The sequence below is a fragment of the Lathyrus oleraceus genome, chromosome 2 (assembly GCF_024323335.1).
Source record: "Lathyrus oleraceus cultivar Zhongwan6 chromosome 2, CAAS_Psat_ZW6_1.0, whole genome shotgun sequence".
Classification (NCBI taxonomy): domain Eukaryota; kingdom Viridiplantae; phylum Streptophyta; class Magnoliopsida; order Fabales; family Fabaceae; genus Lathyrus; species Lathyrus oleraceus.
In genome coordinates, this window is record NC_066580.1 from 277,112,427 (window position 1) to 277,129,830 (window position 17,404).

General features: G+C 37.7%; 1 long non-coding RNA gene across 1 annotated transcript; it reads left to right on the plus strand.

The window, feature by feature from the left end:
• Positions 1-287: 287 nt before the first annotated feature.
• On the plus strand, positions 288-1,428 carry LOC127121347 (uncharacterized). Its single transcript, XR_007803403.1, has 2 exons — positions 288-926; positions 1,215-1,428. It is a non-coding gene; the product is annotated as an uncharacterized LOC127121347 (long non-coding RNA).
• Positions 1,429-17,404: the final 15,976 nt, after the last annotated feature.

Here is a 17,404-nt window from a genome sequence, read left to right on the forward strand (position 1 = left end):
ATACTTATTATTATTTATTATTATTAAACATTTGCATATTTTTTATTCTATTTGGTTTTTCTTTTATGAAGTAAAATAAATGAGAAAATAAAAACAACAAAAGTTATATTATCATCTTTATTAGAAACCTAATCTAAAATCTTTATTTGATTGAAATGAACAAATCTTTTTGAGTTGTTAAACCTCCTCTTATGATCTAACTAAACTAAATAACAACAAATAAAAAATTAAGGAATGGGCTAAAAAAAAAGCAAGGCCCAATCAAATATCACCAACCACACGTGAATCTGGCCATGGAATAAATAAATAAAAATAAACCAGAACTAAGTGAATCAAGTCAAAACCGTACGGATTCTAACTCTCAACTCTCATCAGAAACCTCCTATTCAACCAAACACCAACAACATCAGTAATCAAGACAAATACATCAGAATAAAACATGAGGGAAATCACACAACTCTTCATAAACACCAGAATAGATCGATCGGAGATGAAGCAAAGAAAAAAGGTCATGGAAACAAACATCACAAGAATCGTGTGAAACCAACAAGCCATCAGAAATACAATATAAGGTTCTTATAGAAAAGAAACATCTTACCCCTTTAAAACCAAATGATTCAAGTAAAGTTTCTCCTCTTTAAGCTTTAACAATGTGAATCTATCTCCTCTGGTTGTGGTAGCTTGCTGATTAATATATTTGTTGTTGAGTGATGTCGTGATTGCTCACTAGTTTGGTCCTTGGTGTGAATCTGGGATCTAACTTAAGATGTTTGTGACCTATTTGTTTTGATTGATCTCCTTGGGATTTTGTGTTTGTATCCCTGTTTTTTTCTCTCTTTTGGGTTGTTAATGACCAGACCCTTTTAATGAATCCGGTTAAAAGATGATGGTGTGAGCTTTTGAAAACTTGTTGCAAAAAAACTCAGGTAGGTTGTCTGCCCTCTTTTTTCTTTTTTGGAATCTCCCTTCCCTTTTTGTATTATTATCCTGGTTTATATATCTTAAAAAAAGATTTTTGGCTATGTTGATATCCCTTATCCCTCTTTCAATTCGTCCCCCTTTTTAAGTTCAGAGATTCCTTGTGACATTCTTATTAAAATGTTTTGGCATCCCTCTCAAGTGGTGATAGCAAAACAATTGATTTTTCTCTTCTGATTCTTGGTTTGTGTTGTTACTACAAATGTGCTAACTTGCTTCTCTGCTATACAAAACAGGTTATGTCTACAGCAATAGAAATGCTGCAACCAAAAGTACCCACCTCAAAGCAATGCACATGAAGACAAAAATCCATCTTGCAGAAAATATGAAGAGGGCCTACATCTCTTAATCCTTGTTGTTTTTATTTTTATTTTTTAATTAAAACAAATGATGTAAAAAAAATTACTACTTTTTTTTTGAATTTTAATGCAAAAACAACAATTTTATTTCTCCTTTTTTATATAAAAAATGGGACAAAATATTCTTATTTACCTAATTCAAATTGGTATAATAATAAATAAAATTAAAATTATCATAGCTAATGACTTTCTTTCAATTCTTGGCTCAAATTTATTAATAACCAAACAAAAAATTTCTTGCTAGAACCTAAATAAAAATAGAACCAAATAGAACCTTTTTTTTGAAGTGCAAAGCCAAGACAAAAAACCTCACACCCCTCTAATCAATTAGAGGTAACCCTTCAACGAAAATCAACAAAACAAAACTCTAAATATCCATGCTAACAAGCACTCCATGATTCAAGACAAATGCCAAATATGGACATATATAATAGAAAAGTGTATGTATGAATGAATATGGTGTGTGATAAATGTATGAATGAATGAATGGTAGTGTGGTTCCTATTGATTACAATCAACTAAAAGCAGTCCTAATGAAAATTCATAAAAAGAAAATCCTAAGTAAATCAAACTACAGAAAAATTTAGGCGAAGTTCAAAACCAAAGCTGACGATGGACATGTAATGAATGGAAAAATTATATGAACTGGTCCAGTCAAACAAATCAAACAAAGTAAATATTAATCCTAACTTATGTATGGAATAAAAGTTCTTATGATCAGATGAAATGATCATAAGGAAATGATACAGATGAATGAATGCAGATGAATTTGGTGGGGCAAAATTTTAGGGTATGACAGTTGCCCCTATTTAAATATCTTTAACAGATGTCATGCGTGATAATAATCCTCATGGTATCAAAAGTTAAAGGTATTTAAATATAAAAGACCCGAATTTTGTCCCTAGATGTGATGACATGTCGTGCTTATGAGTTGAAGGATCTCTTTTTGGTTTGCTTGGGACATGATGGACCCTAGCGTGATTTTTATGATGGATGATGAACAGACATGTGGGAAATGATGGAAATATGGTAGCGGTATTTTATAGGAAATGTCAAAGGCAATGGATGAAGACTCATCTGGGATGACAATTTGCTGGGGAAAGACACTAGGGAATATGCAAAGAGATTTGATAAACGATACTTAGAGTACAAGAGATTTCGGTAGTAAGTTCACATATGACTTACTAAACCCGAATAAGGAAAAAAAATGCTACAACAGGTTCATATATGACCTGGCAATATTGGAATAAAACACAACAATAGGTTCATATATGACCTGACAATGTTGGGGAATATCAAGAAGTTCTGACAGCAGGTTCAGATATGACCTAACAAACTTAGAAAAATTCAAGAAGAGTGTATCAACAGGTTCATATATGACCTGGTAATACTGGAATGAAAGCTCAACAGCAGGTTCATATATGACCTGACAACATTGAAACAATCATAGAGAAAGACTCTTCAGAACAGGTTCATACATGACCTGTCACTGGAATAAAGCTCAACAACAGGTTCATATATGACCTGAATAAAGCTCAACAACAGGTTCATATAAGACCTGACAATGGAATAAAGTTCAACAACAGGTTCATATATGACCTGAATAGCATTGAACAACAGGTTCATATATGACCTGATAATGGAATAAAGTTCAACAACAAGTTCATATATGACCTGACAATGGAACAAAGCTCAATAACAGGTTCATATATGACCTGACAATGGAATAAAGTTCAATAACAGGTTCATATATGACCTGAATAGCACTGAACAACAGGTTCATATATGACCTGATAATGGAATAAAGCTCAACAACAGGTTCATATATGACCTGAATAAAGCTCAACAACAGGTTCATATATGACCTGACAATGGAATAAAGTTCAACAACAGGTTCATATATGACCTGAATAGCACTGAACCACAGGTTCATATATGACCTGATAATGGAATAAAGTTCAACAACAGGTTCATATATGACCTGAATAGCACTGAACAACAGGTTCATATATGACCTGAATAGCACTGAACAACAGGTTCATATATGACCTGACAATGCTCAACAACAATTGGACTTTAACCGTAAGTAATGGACTATAACCAACTTTTAACGGATTTTGCCAACAACAATTAGACTTGTAAATGACTGCGAAAATCGGATGTTGGTTTAAGGGCACCAAAGACAAACTGGAATTAGAGGTCAAAGGATATAGGATCAACAACAAGACCTAGGTCAATGCAAAATGAGCACGAAGTACATTTCGGCTATGCATGATTTGGATTTTTTTATGCATGATATATGAATGATCATGATATGAGAGTGCTGACACTAGGCAGACTGGGAGTTTGTAGGGACTGTTTACAGAGATCCTGATTCCTCAACACCGATAACTCAAACCCGTACAATTAACAGGCGCATCCAGAGGAGAAACTATCATGATTGACAGTTATAAATAACCAAAGGTCCATCCTTCTAGAGGATTAATAAGTTATACTCCATGGGGACTTTTGTTGGTGATCCAGGTATATTTATGCAACCTTAAGGCTCTCGGGGAAACAAATGATTTTCCTTTAATTTTCACATATATCAAAGTAATTTTGTTCTTTTCACTAAATTTCAAATTCTTTTTCAAGTTTCAAAATTTCATTATTAACAAATAAATGACACTTTGCATAACAAAGAAAAGCGTAGACGAACACAACTAACAATAATAGGGAAAACTTGTATTTTATTCAAGAATGGTAGCACACAAATGGCGTAGCTCCATGGAATATTACAATTTGGAAAATGGCAATAAGGAAAGGTTTACGTTGAATTCAGTGACCACTAACATCCTTAATAGATATGATTCCCCCAAAATCTTGCTTCTAAGGGGAGTGACTAGATTAATCTTCCGCCTCAGATTCTTCGGTGTTAATCAGTAACAACTGATGCAGTTTATGCCTTGTGCCCCTAACTTTTGCCTGGATCTCCCTTTCGGGTTTTCAATCCACCGGGACGCTCTTTTTTTCGCCTAAGTTGCCCTTTCAGGTTTTCGACTTAGCGAGCTACCATTTTTTTATTCATCCTTAACTTTTGCCTGGATCGCCCTTTCGGGTTTTCAGTCCACCGGGATACCCTTTTTTGCCTAAATCGCCCTTTCAGGTTTTCAATTTAGCGGGTTTTTATTAGGCATAGTATTTTTTAACTACATCAGAGTTCACGGGGTGTGAGAGCTCTTCATCATCCATAGTTGTGAGAATCAAGGCGCCTCCAGAGAAAGTTTTCTTCACAACATATGGGCCTTCATAATTGGGAGTCCACTTCCCGCGTGAGTCCTTGTGTATTGGCAAGATCTTCTTGAGCACGAGGTCTCCTTCTTTGAATTCCCGAACACGTACTTTCTTGTCAAAAGCCATTTTAAGACATTTTTGGTATAACTGTCCATGGCACAAAGAAGTCATTCGCTTCTCATCTATGAGGTTTAACTAATCAAATCTATTTTGAATCCACTCAGCCTCTTCTAGCTTGGTGTCCATCAAGATTCTCATTGAAGGTATCTCCACTTCAATTGGGAGAATTGCCTCCCTCCCATATACCAAAGAGAACGGGGTTGCCCCTGTTGAAGTGCGGACGGAAGTCCGGTATCCATGCAGTACAAAGGGTAGCATTTCGTGCCAATCCTTATAGGTTTTTACCATTTTCTGCAGGATCTTCTTGATGTTTTTATTAGTGGTTTCAACAGCGCCATTCATCTTTGGACGATAGGGTGAAGAGTTATGGTGCTCAATCTTGAAGCTCTCGCATAATTCTTTCATGGTCTTATTGTTTAGATTCGTCCCATTATCTGTGATGATCCGGCTTGGGATTCCATAACGGCAAATGATCTCTTTCATGAGGAATCATGCAACCACTTTTTTGTCACATTAGCGTAGGAGGCGGGTTCTACCCATTTGGTAAAGTAATCAATGGCAACCAGGATAAAGCGGTGACCATTGGAAGCTTTAGGCTCGATGGTGCCAATCATGTCGATGCCCCACATTGAGAAAAGCCAAGGTGACGTCAAAACATTTAGCAGGGTCGGAGGCACGTGTACCTTGTCGGCATAGATTTGGCATTTATGACATTTTCTAGCATAATTGAAGCAGTCGGATTCCATGGTCAACCAGTAATAACCAGCTCTCAAAATCTTCTTGGCCATGGCATGCCCATTGGCATGAGTTCCAAAGGATCCTTCATGAATCTCCTTGATCAACAGGTCCGCTTCACGTCCATCCACGCATCTGAGCAGAACCATGTCGTGATTTCTCTTGTATAACACACCATTGCTTAAAAAGAATTTGGATGCCAATTTCCTCAATGTTTTCTTGTCAAGGGTTGTTGCATCTGTTGGATATTCTTGATTTTGCAAAAAGCATTTGATGTCGTGAAACCAGGGTTTACCATCGGCTTCCTCTTCAACTGACTGACAGTAGGCAGGCTCAACTTTCCGCTCGATCTGAATGAGAGGTGCTTCATTATGGAATCTAACTTGGTACATTGAAGCCAACATAGCCAAAGCATCAGCAATTTGATTCTCAGTTCTCGGGATATGACGGAAAGTGATTTCGTCAAAGTATTTTATTAATTCCATGACATAGGCACGATATGGGATCAACTTGGTATCACGGGTTTCCCATTCTCCCTTGACTTGGTATATCACCAAGGCCGAGTCTCCACATACTTCGAGGATTTTGATTTGGAGATCAATCGCTGCTTCAATGCCTAGGATGCACGCCTCATATTCTGCTATATTATTTGTGCAATCAAAATATAACCTTGCTGTGAAAGGAGCGTATCCACCATTCGGATTTAACAGAACAGCTCCTACGCCATGCCCCATGTAATTGGAGGAACCATCGAACACGAGCTTCCACCGAGATCCGGGTTCGGGTCCTTCATCAAGTCCTGGGGTTTCACAATCCTTTACTACCATAATGTCTTCATCGGGGAAGTCAAACTTCAATGGCTGGTAATCTTCAACGGGCTGGTTTGCCAAGTAATCAGACAACACACTCCCTTTGATGGCTTTCTAAGACACATATTGGATGTCATACTCAGATAGTAACATCTGCCAACGGGCGAGTCTTCCAGTCAGAGCAGGATTTTCAAAGATGTACTTTATTGGATCCATTTTTGAGATCAACAAAGTTGTATGGCAAATCATGTATTGTCTTAAACGACGAGCGGCCCATGCTAAAGCACAACAAGTTTTCTCCAAGAGTGAGTATCGGGTTTCACAATCGGTAAATCTCTTACTTAGATAATAGATGGCATGCTCCTTTCGACCGATTTCGTCATGTTGTCCCAACACACATCCCATTGACTTTTCAAGCATAGTTAAGTACATAAAGAGTGGTTTCCCCTGAACAGGTGGAATTAGAATAGGGGGCTCTTGCAGGTATTGTCTGATCTTCTCAAAATCCACTTGGCAGTCAGAATTCCATTCAACTGCTTGATCTTTTCTGAGCAACTTGAATATAGGTTCACACGTAGCAGTCATATGAGATATAAACCTAGAGATGTAGTTCAAACGTCCCAGGAATCCTCTAACTTCTTTCTCTGTACGTGGGGCAGGCATTTCTTGTATTTCCCTAACCTTGTCTGGATCTACCTCAATTCCTCGTTGACTGACAATGAAACCAAGAAACTTTCCGGATCGGACGTCGAAGGTGCATTTAGTAGGATTCAGTCGTAGTCGAAATTTCCGAAGACGCTCAAATAGCTTTTGCAAGTGGTCTATGTGATCCTCTTCACTTTAGGATTTTGCAATCATATCATCCACATAAACCTCAATTTCCTTGTGCATCATGTCATGGAAAAAAGTGACCATTGCTCTTTGGTAAGTTGCCCCAGCGTTTTTGAGACCGAATGGCATTACCTTGTAGCAAAATGTTCCCCAAGGGGTGATGAATGTGGTCTTTTCCATGTCTTCTGGATCCATCTTAATTTGATTATAACCCGGGAATTCGTCCATAAAGGAGAAGACTGCGAACTTAGCAGTGTTGTCTACCAAAGTGTCAATATGTGGCAGGGGGAAATCGTCCTTTGGACTAGCTTTGTTTAGATCCCTGTAATCAACACACATCCTGACCTTGCCATCCTTTTTGGGTACTGGCACAATGTTGGCTACCCATTGAGGGTACTTTGCAACTGCTAGAAAACCGGCATCAAATTGACGTTTCACCTCGTCACAAATCTTTAGAGCCATGTCGGGTCTTGCTCTTCGGAGCTTTTGCTTCACTGGCGGACAATCTGGCTGTAGTGGTAGCTTGTGGACCACAATATCAGTATCTAAACCTGGCATATCCTGATACGACCAAGCAAATACATCTACATATTCATGCAGCAACTTGATCAATCTTTCTTTGATGCTTTCCTCAAGTGTAGTCCCAACTTTGACCTCTTTCTTTTCTTCCTCGCTGCCAAGGTTGATTGTTTCCACTGGTTCTTGATGTGGCTGGAGGGCCTTTGACTCGTGCTCGAGCATCCTTTCTAATTCTTCAGGGAAATCACAATCTTCCTCACTCTCCTCCTCCGCTTGGTAGATGGGGAGTTCAAAATTATAGGAAGTAGCGGGGTCATCGAATTCAACTGGTTTATTGATTATTCTGCATGTTTTTTAATGATGGTTTTCTTTTTAGAAAAATGGAAATAAAAAATAAAATAAATAAAAATATTTTTGTAGTTTTTTTGAAAGGATTTCCATTTTAAGAAAAACAAATAAATGAACGACAAGAATTTGAACAAAATGCTCTTTATTTGTCATAATGATTTTTGAAATTTAAAAGGGGCCCTACAAATGATCCATTAGCCTTGGGCAGAGCTAAGGATTTTCAAAAACACAAAGGAAAACACAATTACTTTGACACAAGAAAAACTTCTGGAATCTCAACCGCTTCCCAGTTTGTCAGGGCTGCTTCACATCGGTATATCAAATCTGATGCTTCTCCATCTTCGGTGTCATCTTCCACTGCACCCACTTGATCTCCATGGATAAATCCTATGCTCAGGAAGACTTCTTGTATGCTCCGCACACGGTCCTTTGCAGGGACCAAGGCTCCTCCATTAGCAGAAGGCTTGTACCCCAAACCAAAACGGCCATTTTTCTCACTGACATTGATGACTTGCCCCTAACCTGCAGGGCCTCCACTTTCAACTGCTGATCTTGCACTCTTCAAAGAAGCGAACGACAAACTAGTTTTCTCAATAAGATCCTTAACCTCTTCAAGTGTGGCATTGGATATTTCAAGGGCTTGAAAAGAGGTTTCTAAGGCATCCTCATCAGCCTCAATATAATGGAAAGAGGAGAGTTGACTGATGATAAAATCTTCTTCACCCGAGACAATGACGAGCTTGTTATCGACAACGAACTTCATCTTTTGATGCAGAGTAGAAGTTACTGCCCTAGCAGCATGTATCCATGGGCGTCCCAAAAGGCAGCTATAAGCTGGATTTATGTCCATGACTTGGAAATTGATGGGGAATACATGCGGTCCGATCTGTATTGGTAGTTCTACCTCCCCAACTACTGTCCTTCGCGAACCATCAAATGCTTTTACCACAAGCGCACTAGGTTTCAACTCCGAACCTTGGTAAGACAATTTAGCAAGTGCCCTCTGTAAGACCCCAATTTTGGGCCCTAAGATCCCTCATGGCCCATATCATTCATATCATAACCTCAAGGATCATTGCATGTCTTTGTCCCCTCCTAGTGGATTAGATTGCCTTGTGGGTTGATTTCTTGATCACCAAGCACACTCTGCATTTGTATATCTTTGCTTTCATATGTTTATCATTCAAAAAGTACAAAAATATTGTCTGTTTAACCTTGTTGCTTGCAGATAAAGTAGTCATCAGCAATTAGGTCAAAGTCAGTCATTGATCAGTCAAAGCAATGGATGATGGCCATTCTTGCAGAATTTGGGCATCATGATCAATAATCAAAGGTTCATACATCTTGAGACATCATTTGAAATCAAGTTCTCAAGGAATTAGGGTTTGGAATTCATCAGAAGAGGTTCAATCATTCAAAACCCTAGAAAAGTCAACAGACAGTCAAACTTGGTCAACTGTGGATTTAATCAAGATTTGATGGATGGAATTGATTTGAAGGAGTTCATTCATGCTTGTATAAGTCTCATATATCATGTTCAACCTCATCATGGAAGAAAATCAAGTCAATCAGAAAATTTTCCAGAAATAGAAAGTGGACCTGTAATTTCAACTGCCAAAAATGGAAACTTCTTGATCTTAAACTTACATCATGATACAAGCTCCAAATGAATTTTTGCCCAACATGAAAGTTGAAGATCTTGTCTTCCCATTTTCAAAAAGTCCAAGAACATCAAAATCCCATGTGTGGTTGTCAAGATATGATCAAATCATTTTCACCAAATTTTGAACTTCAACAAGCCATAACTCTCAAACCATAAGGCCAAATTTGGTGGGGTTTTTTCCTACACATCACATTTTTCATCCTCTTTCCAAAAATATAAATTTCATGGCCTAAAACCTTGCCAATCAAAATGGCATTTTTGGACCTATTCCTTTAAAAATCAAAGTTTGACTCACAGTTGACTTTTTGATTTGTGCATTTTTTCTCACTTTGGCCAATTGGGGAAGGTTTAAAATCATATTTGAAACTTGCTCAAAGTCCTAAACCATCATCATACTACCATTTTCCCATCATCTTGAATCAAAATGCAAAATGGACAAAATTGGCAATTGGTTTTCATTTGAACAAAATCAGTACAGCAGTACATGTACCACAAAAACAGCAAACATACAGTCTGCTAGCAGCCTGTCTTGAGGCCCAAAAACGTGCAAGGTACACCCTCCATGTTCCACATTCTTCCACTTAGCAAAAATGCAAATGAATGCATTAACACTAAACCAATTTATAACATGGATTAAGGACCTAAAACAGATCACATATAAGCTTCATTCTGTCAAATCCAACCCTAGTTTGGCAGCCTCCACGAGAGAAAATCATCATCCTCTCACTTTTGCATTTTTTTGCATATAGTGCATTTTCTGCCAAAACACAAAGAACCTTAAAACAACCTTTATTGCTTCTTCATCTAGACAGCATTTGAGAGTCAGTGGAATCATTAAATCCCAGCTGTTACTCCATTTCCAAGCTCTGTTTTACCAAGACACAACAATGGCAAATCGAGCTATGAATGATTCCAAGCTTGGCTGAGCTCACCTACCTCAAGGATTCATCACTTCTAACCATTATCCTCATCTACATCGGGCTATATCCTCCAAACAACCACTGTTTTCATTCTCCTCAAAAACAAGTAAGTTTCTCGACCTTCTTTTTCTCCAAACCATGGTGTATTTCTGGTAGAGCATATATCATTTAATCCATTGCAACTTACCTCATGCTGATTGGCTGTTTGTGCTGTGAGAAAAGTGAATTTTATGGTTTATGCTCAAATAAGTTTTAGCTCGATTCACCCTATCCATGTTGAGTTAATGAAAATAGACATTATATTCTTGTTGTTGGATGCTTGATGATGCTTTTAACATGCCTGGTTTCATTTTCTGGGCATGTTGACTCTGATTGATTTTACATGATGATGAATGCTGCTGTTTTTTTGCTATTTTTAGTTTGCCAGGAAATCCTCATGAAATAGGTTGTGTGTGTTAGTGTCATGATGCTACATAAGTGCTAATGCTATGTCATTTATGTGTTGTTGCTCAAAACTTGTTTGGTTTGATGGTGATGAAACATGAACTTGATGTTTTGCTTGCTAAAACCTGCTGCAGTTTTGAATCTCATAGGCCTGCTCAGAAAATCCATTGCATTGTGTTTGTTGTGTTGGGTGTTGGTTGTTCAACGTTGCATGATATTTGCATGAACCTACTGTGCTATGCTGTTTTGTTTTGCTGTTGATTGATGCTACTGCATCATGACAGTACCTCCTTGCCATGACTAGTTGTTTCTGTTGGGTTCCAAGTGATTACTTGATGGTGATGAACACAGGCTGTCCATGATTAAAACCTCATCCCTGCCCAAAACTTCCCATGATTTTGATGTTGTTTGTTGATTGTTGTTCATGAACATGAGCTTGAAGTTGCCAACGCCATGCTGTCTACTTGATATTGTTTGTCCATGATCAATGCTTGAAATGCCAATCATGCTGTTTATGCTTGAACCTAGAACTCTGCCTTTGAAATCCCCATGATTGTGCTTATGCTGTTGGTGAGTGGTGTTAGTTGCTGTTAGTTGTTGCATAAACATTGAGGCTGTTTAGTTTTATTTTTGTTCATGGTTGATTATTTGCTGCTGTTGTTGCTTTGTTCGAATTTCAATTGATATTGAGCTTGGGAATGATGCTTGAATGCTGTTGCCATGTGAAATCCCAATGCTGCTGAGTTGAACCATAAACTTGCACCAGAAATCCACATTGATTTTATGTTCTACTTGTTTGTGTTAAGATGCCAGTTGAATGTTGATACCATGCTGTTTTTGGTTTTGTTGGTCGAATGATGCTGATAGCTTGAACATACATGCTGTTGTTCATGAAACCTAACATATTTTCCCAAAAATCCATATGGTTTGTGCTGTTTGTGTGTTACATGAATCTGCTGTACCAAGGCCATGCTGTTATGTGTTTGTGCTTAAAACCTGTCAGATGATGATACTTGCTGTTGTTTTGCAACTGTAATTTTTGTCCAGAGAATGCCTATGTTTATGTGTGCTTTGCTGCTGCGTATTGTTGCCTGCACCAACACCATGTTGGTTGTCTGTTGGTCGAATTCTTTTTTTGATGTTGGTAGTGACCTGAACATGCCATTCTGCTGTTGTGCTACTGCCATGTTATTGCTGTTGTTGCTCAGAATTTTGCATGAAGATTGTGTGGTTATATGCTGCTAAATCCATGCTGTTGCCAAACCATGCTGCGGTTTCGAAATCTCATGAGCATTGTCCTAAAAACCACATGTTTTGTGCTATATCCTGTTGTTTGGTTGCTGTTTGAATCATGATGTCGATTTTTGTGTTGCCGTTGAGTACCACTGCTATGCTGTTATGTGCTGATTTGATTACATGATGATGAATTCATACTGTTGTTGTCCAAACTCATTCTCTGCCCAGAAATCCACTTGGACTATGGTGTTGGTTGTTTGATTGATGATTGAATATAATAGACTTGAATACCATGCTGTTGTTTGTGTTGGAAGCATGAGAATACATGATACATGCTGCTGCTACATATTGCCAAATGCTTGCTGCTATGTGCTGAAACATGTTGTCGCTTCTGTGTGTTCTATTTGATATGATGATTGCTGAACTTGGATGCTAAAACCTTGCTGCAGTTTTTTTGAAACCTTATGAACATGTTCAGAAACAACCAATGTGATTTGTGTTGAATGCTATTGTTTGGTTGCTGTGTGAACATCACCATGAATGCCTTGCTATTTATCTGTTGGTGTTTGAATGATTGTTTTGAAGATGCCCTGCTGTTTTGCTACCTTAACCTGTCCAGAAATTCATATGATATGTGTTTGGTTTACTGTGTTTGATGTTGCATAATGGAGAGTTGCCATGCTGTTACATGATTGTTTGGTGTTGCATGGTCGTGCTTACTGATATGGTATGTTTGTGTGTTTGGTTGATGATGAACTTAGTTGAATTGGTGAATGCCATGCTGTGAATCACAAACCCTAATGCTGTATGAATGTTGCCCAGAAAATGGATTTCAATTGGTTGTTTTTGTTGTTTCTCCATGCGTGTACTGTTTCATTGAAAATGGGCCAATCACAATATTTCAATTGCCTTGCCTTATGCTGTGCGTTTCAATTAGTGAGTTGCCAAATGACAAAATTGCCCTCCGTTGACTTGGTTGACCCCATATGCCATGCTTTTGTTCATGCTTGCTACATTATTTCACTCAATTTCAAAAATCAATTTCTCATTCATTTTAATTCCAAAAATTATGATTCTTTTTCCATGATGTTCATGATTGAGTCTATTATTTAATGGTGAATTTTAATTAATTTTCCATTGGCTAGTTTTTTCATTGATAATTATTTTCTTGACATGTATGCCAAATTGATACACATTGCCATTCCAATTGTGAAATTGTCATATTGCATCCATTGCCTTTGAAATTATTTGTGGTAAAACTAGACACATTGATCTTCATTTCCATATAAAGTTTGTGGATTTCTCATTTGTGGTTTGATAGATATGAATTTTTGAATTAGGGTGTGACAATTTGTGTCACACCAATGATATGCAAATGTATGATTTTTGTTCACATGCTTCCCCTTATCCAAATCACTTGAAATTTTGCATGATTGATCCCTTGTATGTCTAATTGATGTATGAATTTTCTTGGAATTAATCATGCTATTTTCCATTTAATTGTGAATTTCCTTCCATACTTGGTCATTTGTTGACTTTTTGTGCTATGCCTTGCCAAATCTTTTGTGAAATTCTCAAACCTTATTGTATGATCATGAAATTTCATATGTGATAACTAGACATCTCAAGCTTTGCATTGGTGTAAATCTCATTCATTTCTCTTCTGTTTTCAAATTGATATGATTTTTTGAAGTTGACCTATGCTTGTTGACTTTCACCATGCTTACTTGAACTTGGCTTGACTTCATGATTTTATTTGACTGCCTTCCTCTCATCCAAATGCCATGAAATTTTGCATGTATACCATGTTAGATGTTAGGATTGAGTGTGATTTATTTCATAATTTTTGAAAATGTTTGAGTTGACTTTTGAATGAAGTCTTTGCTGTTGACTTTTGTATGCTTCTTTTGCCATGCTTTGCATCCTTTTGCATATGAAATGACATTGATGCATGATGTAAGTTTGAATCCAATTGTATTTGCTTCTTACATGATTGGAGTTGACTTTGATTGAATATTGCTTGCTGCCTTGGCCTTTTTCTTTCATCTTTGACCCTAGGCTAGTCCTAGTGGTCTTCTGAGCTTATGTTGAGTTCATCTGTTTCAGGTTAAGCATCAATGCCTTGAGGATCATTCTAATGTGCTTGATTTGAATTGTTTATATTGTGCTAACCCTTGTTTTGTAGGTGACTCATATGCTTGAGTCTTTGTGCCTTGCACAATTGGTCCCACTGTGTGACTTTTGGTTTATTTCCTTTGATTTTGACTGTTGACTTGTTTACTAATGAGTTTGACTTTTTTCAGGTGCTTTAGTTGCCTAAGTTCTTTGAACTTACTTGCTTGCTTTGCTTTTAGCATTTGCTTTGAGGTATAATTACTTCTTCTTCATGTAGTCTGGAGACCCGGTCTGTTATTTGACCGGGCAAACTGTCTGAAGTCCTCCTTAAGAGGCAATGCCTGTGTTTGTTTATATTTGTCCTAAGCAGGAAAAGTCCTTCAAGTAAGGCAATTGGTGGAAGGTAGGGATAAGTAATCTATCCCCCACTATTCAGTGTGTCCTCTCTTTGCTCCCAGTACCTGGTTGAAGCAATGAGATAAAAACCCAAGATCTAATCGAGTCAATAATGTGGAGAGAGTTCCTACTTTCTGAACTCCCACACTTTCTTTGATGCTCTCTCTTATCTGAGATTGAAGCAATGAGGCACACCCCTCACCTCCTATTCATCTGCTTCACCTGAGCCCCTCAATGGCCAGGTTAAGAGCAACTCTTACCTATTACAGTGGACTTTCAAAGTCAAACCCTCTTGTGTGAGCCCCCATTGTTTGGCTATAGAGTGTGCTGTTTGATATTCATTGATTGATTGATTGCTTCATATGCACTTGCTTGCTTATATGTTATGCATTTATCATCATCATCAATTGCCATTAATGCATGATCATCTCATTTGTTTTGTGATGTTATCATTGTTGTTTGCCCATTGAGGACAATTGTAAGTCCATTGCTTTGGCATTTGCTCCTGTGATATGGAAGGATAGAGTGTAAGACCTCATTGGTCACTCATATCTTCTGTTTTATCTGTGTGTATGTGAGGATACAGTTATAAGTCCCTGTAAGTTGGCATCTGTTGTCCTGTGATCATAATTTGATCTGTTTGATTTGTATGTGAGGTTGCAGTTATAAGTCCCTGTAAGTTGGCATCTGCTTTCCTGTGATCATAGTTTGTTCATCTGTTTGTATGAGAGGTTGCAATTATAAGTCCCTGTAAGTTGGCATTTGCATACCTGTGATCATATTATTGCTTTTGTTCTTGTATGTGAGGATCCATTGTAAGTCCCTGTAATGTGGCATTGGATTTCCTGTGAGCATACTGTGGAGTTAACCTAAGTCCAGATAGATTGGCAGTTGACTTCCATAGTTCATCTTTATTTTCTTTTGAGGAGATTGGTGTAAGTCCATTGAGTGGCATCTGATATCCATTTCTGTTCTAGGAGACTGGTGTAAATCCATCTATTGGTATCCGGTATCCGCTTTTTATTTCTTTGCCTGTGGAGATTAGTGTAAGTCCATTGAGTGGCATCTGATATCCCATTTTGTTTTAGGAGATTGGTATAAGACCAGTGATTGGCATCCGATATCCGCCTTTGCTTTGTTTGTTTATTATTATCCATTGCATTCCAAAGGACACACTTGAATCATCTGCTATATGATTTCAAGAAGTGAACCTTCTAAGAAGTTTTACTTTCCATCTTCATCCATTCATCATCCATTATGTCTTAGAATCTTTTTCACACTTCATCTTTTAAACTTGACATAAGTGTTGTGCAAACATTTTCATGTTTTCCTAACTAAAAACCTGGACTCAAGTCCTTGACTCTTTTTCAAACTTCATTTTCATAATACTTATTTGAATTGATCTTAATCATACTTTGACTCCGTTTTTATAATCATAATCAGTAACTTCACTCATTCACTTGTTTTGGCTTTGTCCATCAATCTTTTCATACATGAGCTATAGGTTTGATTTATCTTAGTGGTTGATGTTAATCTCACCTTCTGTCTTTAGTGATTGAATTGTAAGTCTTCCTCGCCTATTATAGGGTTAACCCCTCCCTGGCCAGTTGAAGCTGTTCTCACATGGTGGACGTTGTTGTTTGTATAAGGTTGAGTTTTCTCCCGTGGATAACGTAAGACCTAGGGTTTGTGTTTAAAATTAAACCTAACCCACTTTTGGAAATCTTTTAGCCGAACTACGGCGTTCTGATCCTTACCTTTGATGGAAGGTACGTAGGCAACGGGTTCATCCGTTCGAACCCAATACCCAATAATAATAAAATTGTATATTCTTTCCTCATCATCCCAATCATGTTTGCACAATCTTTATGTCATAACAAATAATAATTTTTGCATAACAAGTGTGAAGAGGGCTCCCTAGGAGTACCTAGGACGTAGTGGGTGCCTAACACCTTCCCATTGCGTAATTTACCCCTTACCCAGACTCTCTGATCTTTTTATTAGTTTTCTACGTGTAAAACTTCTTAGGCTTTTGTTCGCTTTTTAGCCAATCCTTTGGATAAATAAAAGTGCGGTGGCGACTCGAAAATTTCATTGTATCTCCTAGCTTATGATTTAATCAATAGATCATATAGCGACGAATACACCGCTACAGAAAAGTGGCGACTCTGCTGGGGATCGAACCCAGAATCTCTGGTTGTATTGCCTACTTTTCACCCTTGTTGTGATATATGTTATTATTCTTTATCTGACATATTTTTGTACAATTTGGGATGAATGTATTGATTGTAATGTGTGAATTGTTTGATATACATTGCTTGTTTGCTTTGGTGATCTGTGAGATGAGTTCTATACCCGAACTCGAGTGCTCTCTAGGATAGGAGAATGGCATAGTCTTGTTGACTGGTGTGGAGTAGTCCTTAGCCAGTTGACTTGCGAGTCCATTCACTTGGTGGAGGTCATGTTGAACTAATAATGTCACACAAGTTATTTGTGGTTAGACATTATTCTTTCAATCATGTTCCGCAGAAGCCAAGGACCTTAGTTTACCAAACCCATCTTGGCCTATTTTTAGGACTGTAGTGCGGAGGTCGTTCAGATGTCAGTTCTGATGCGATTGTTACGCGATACTACACTCATAAGAGTTTCTCTTGAGAA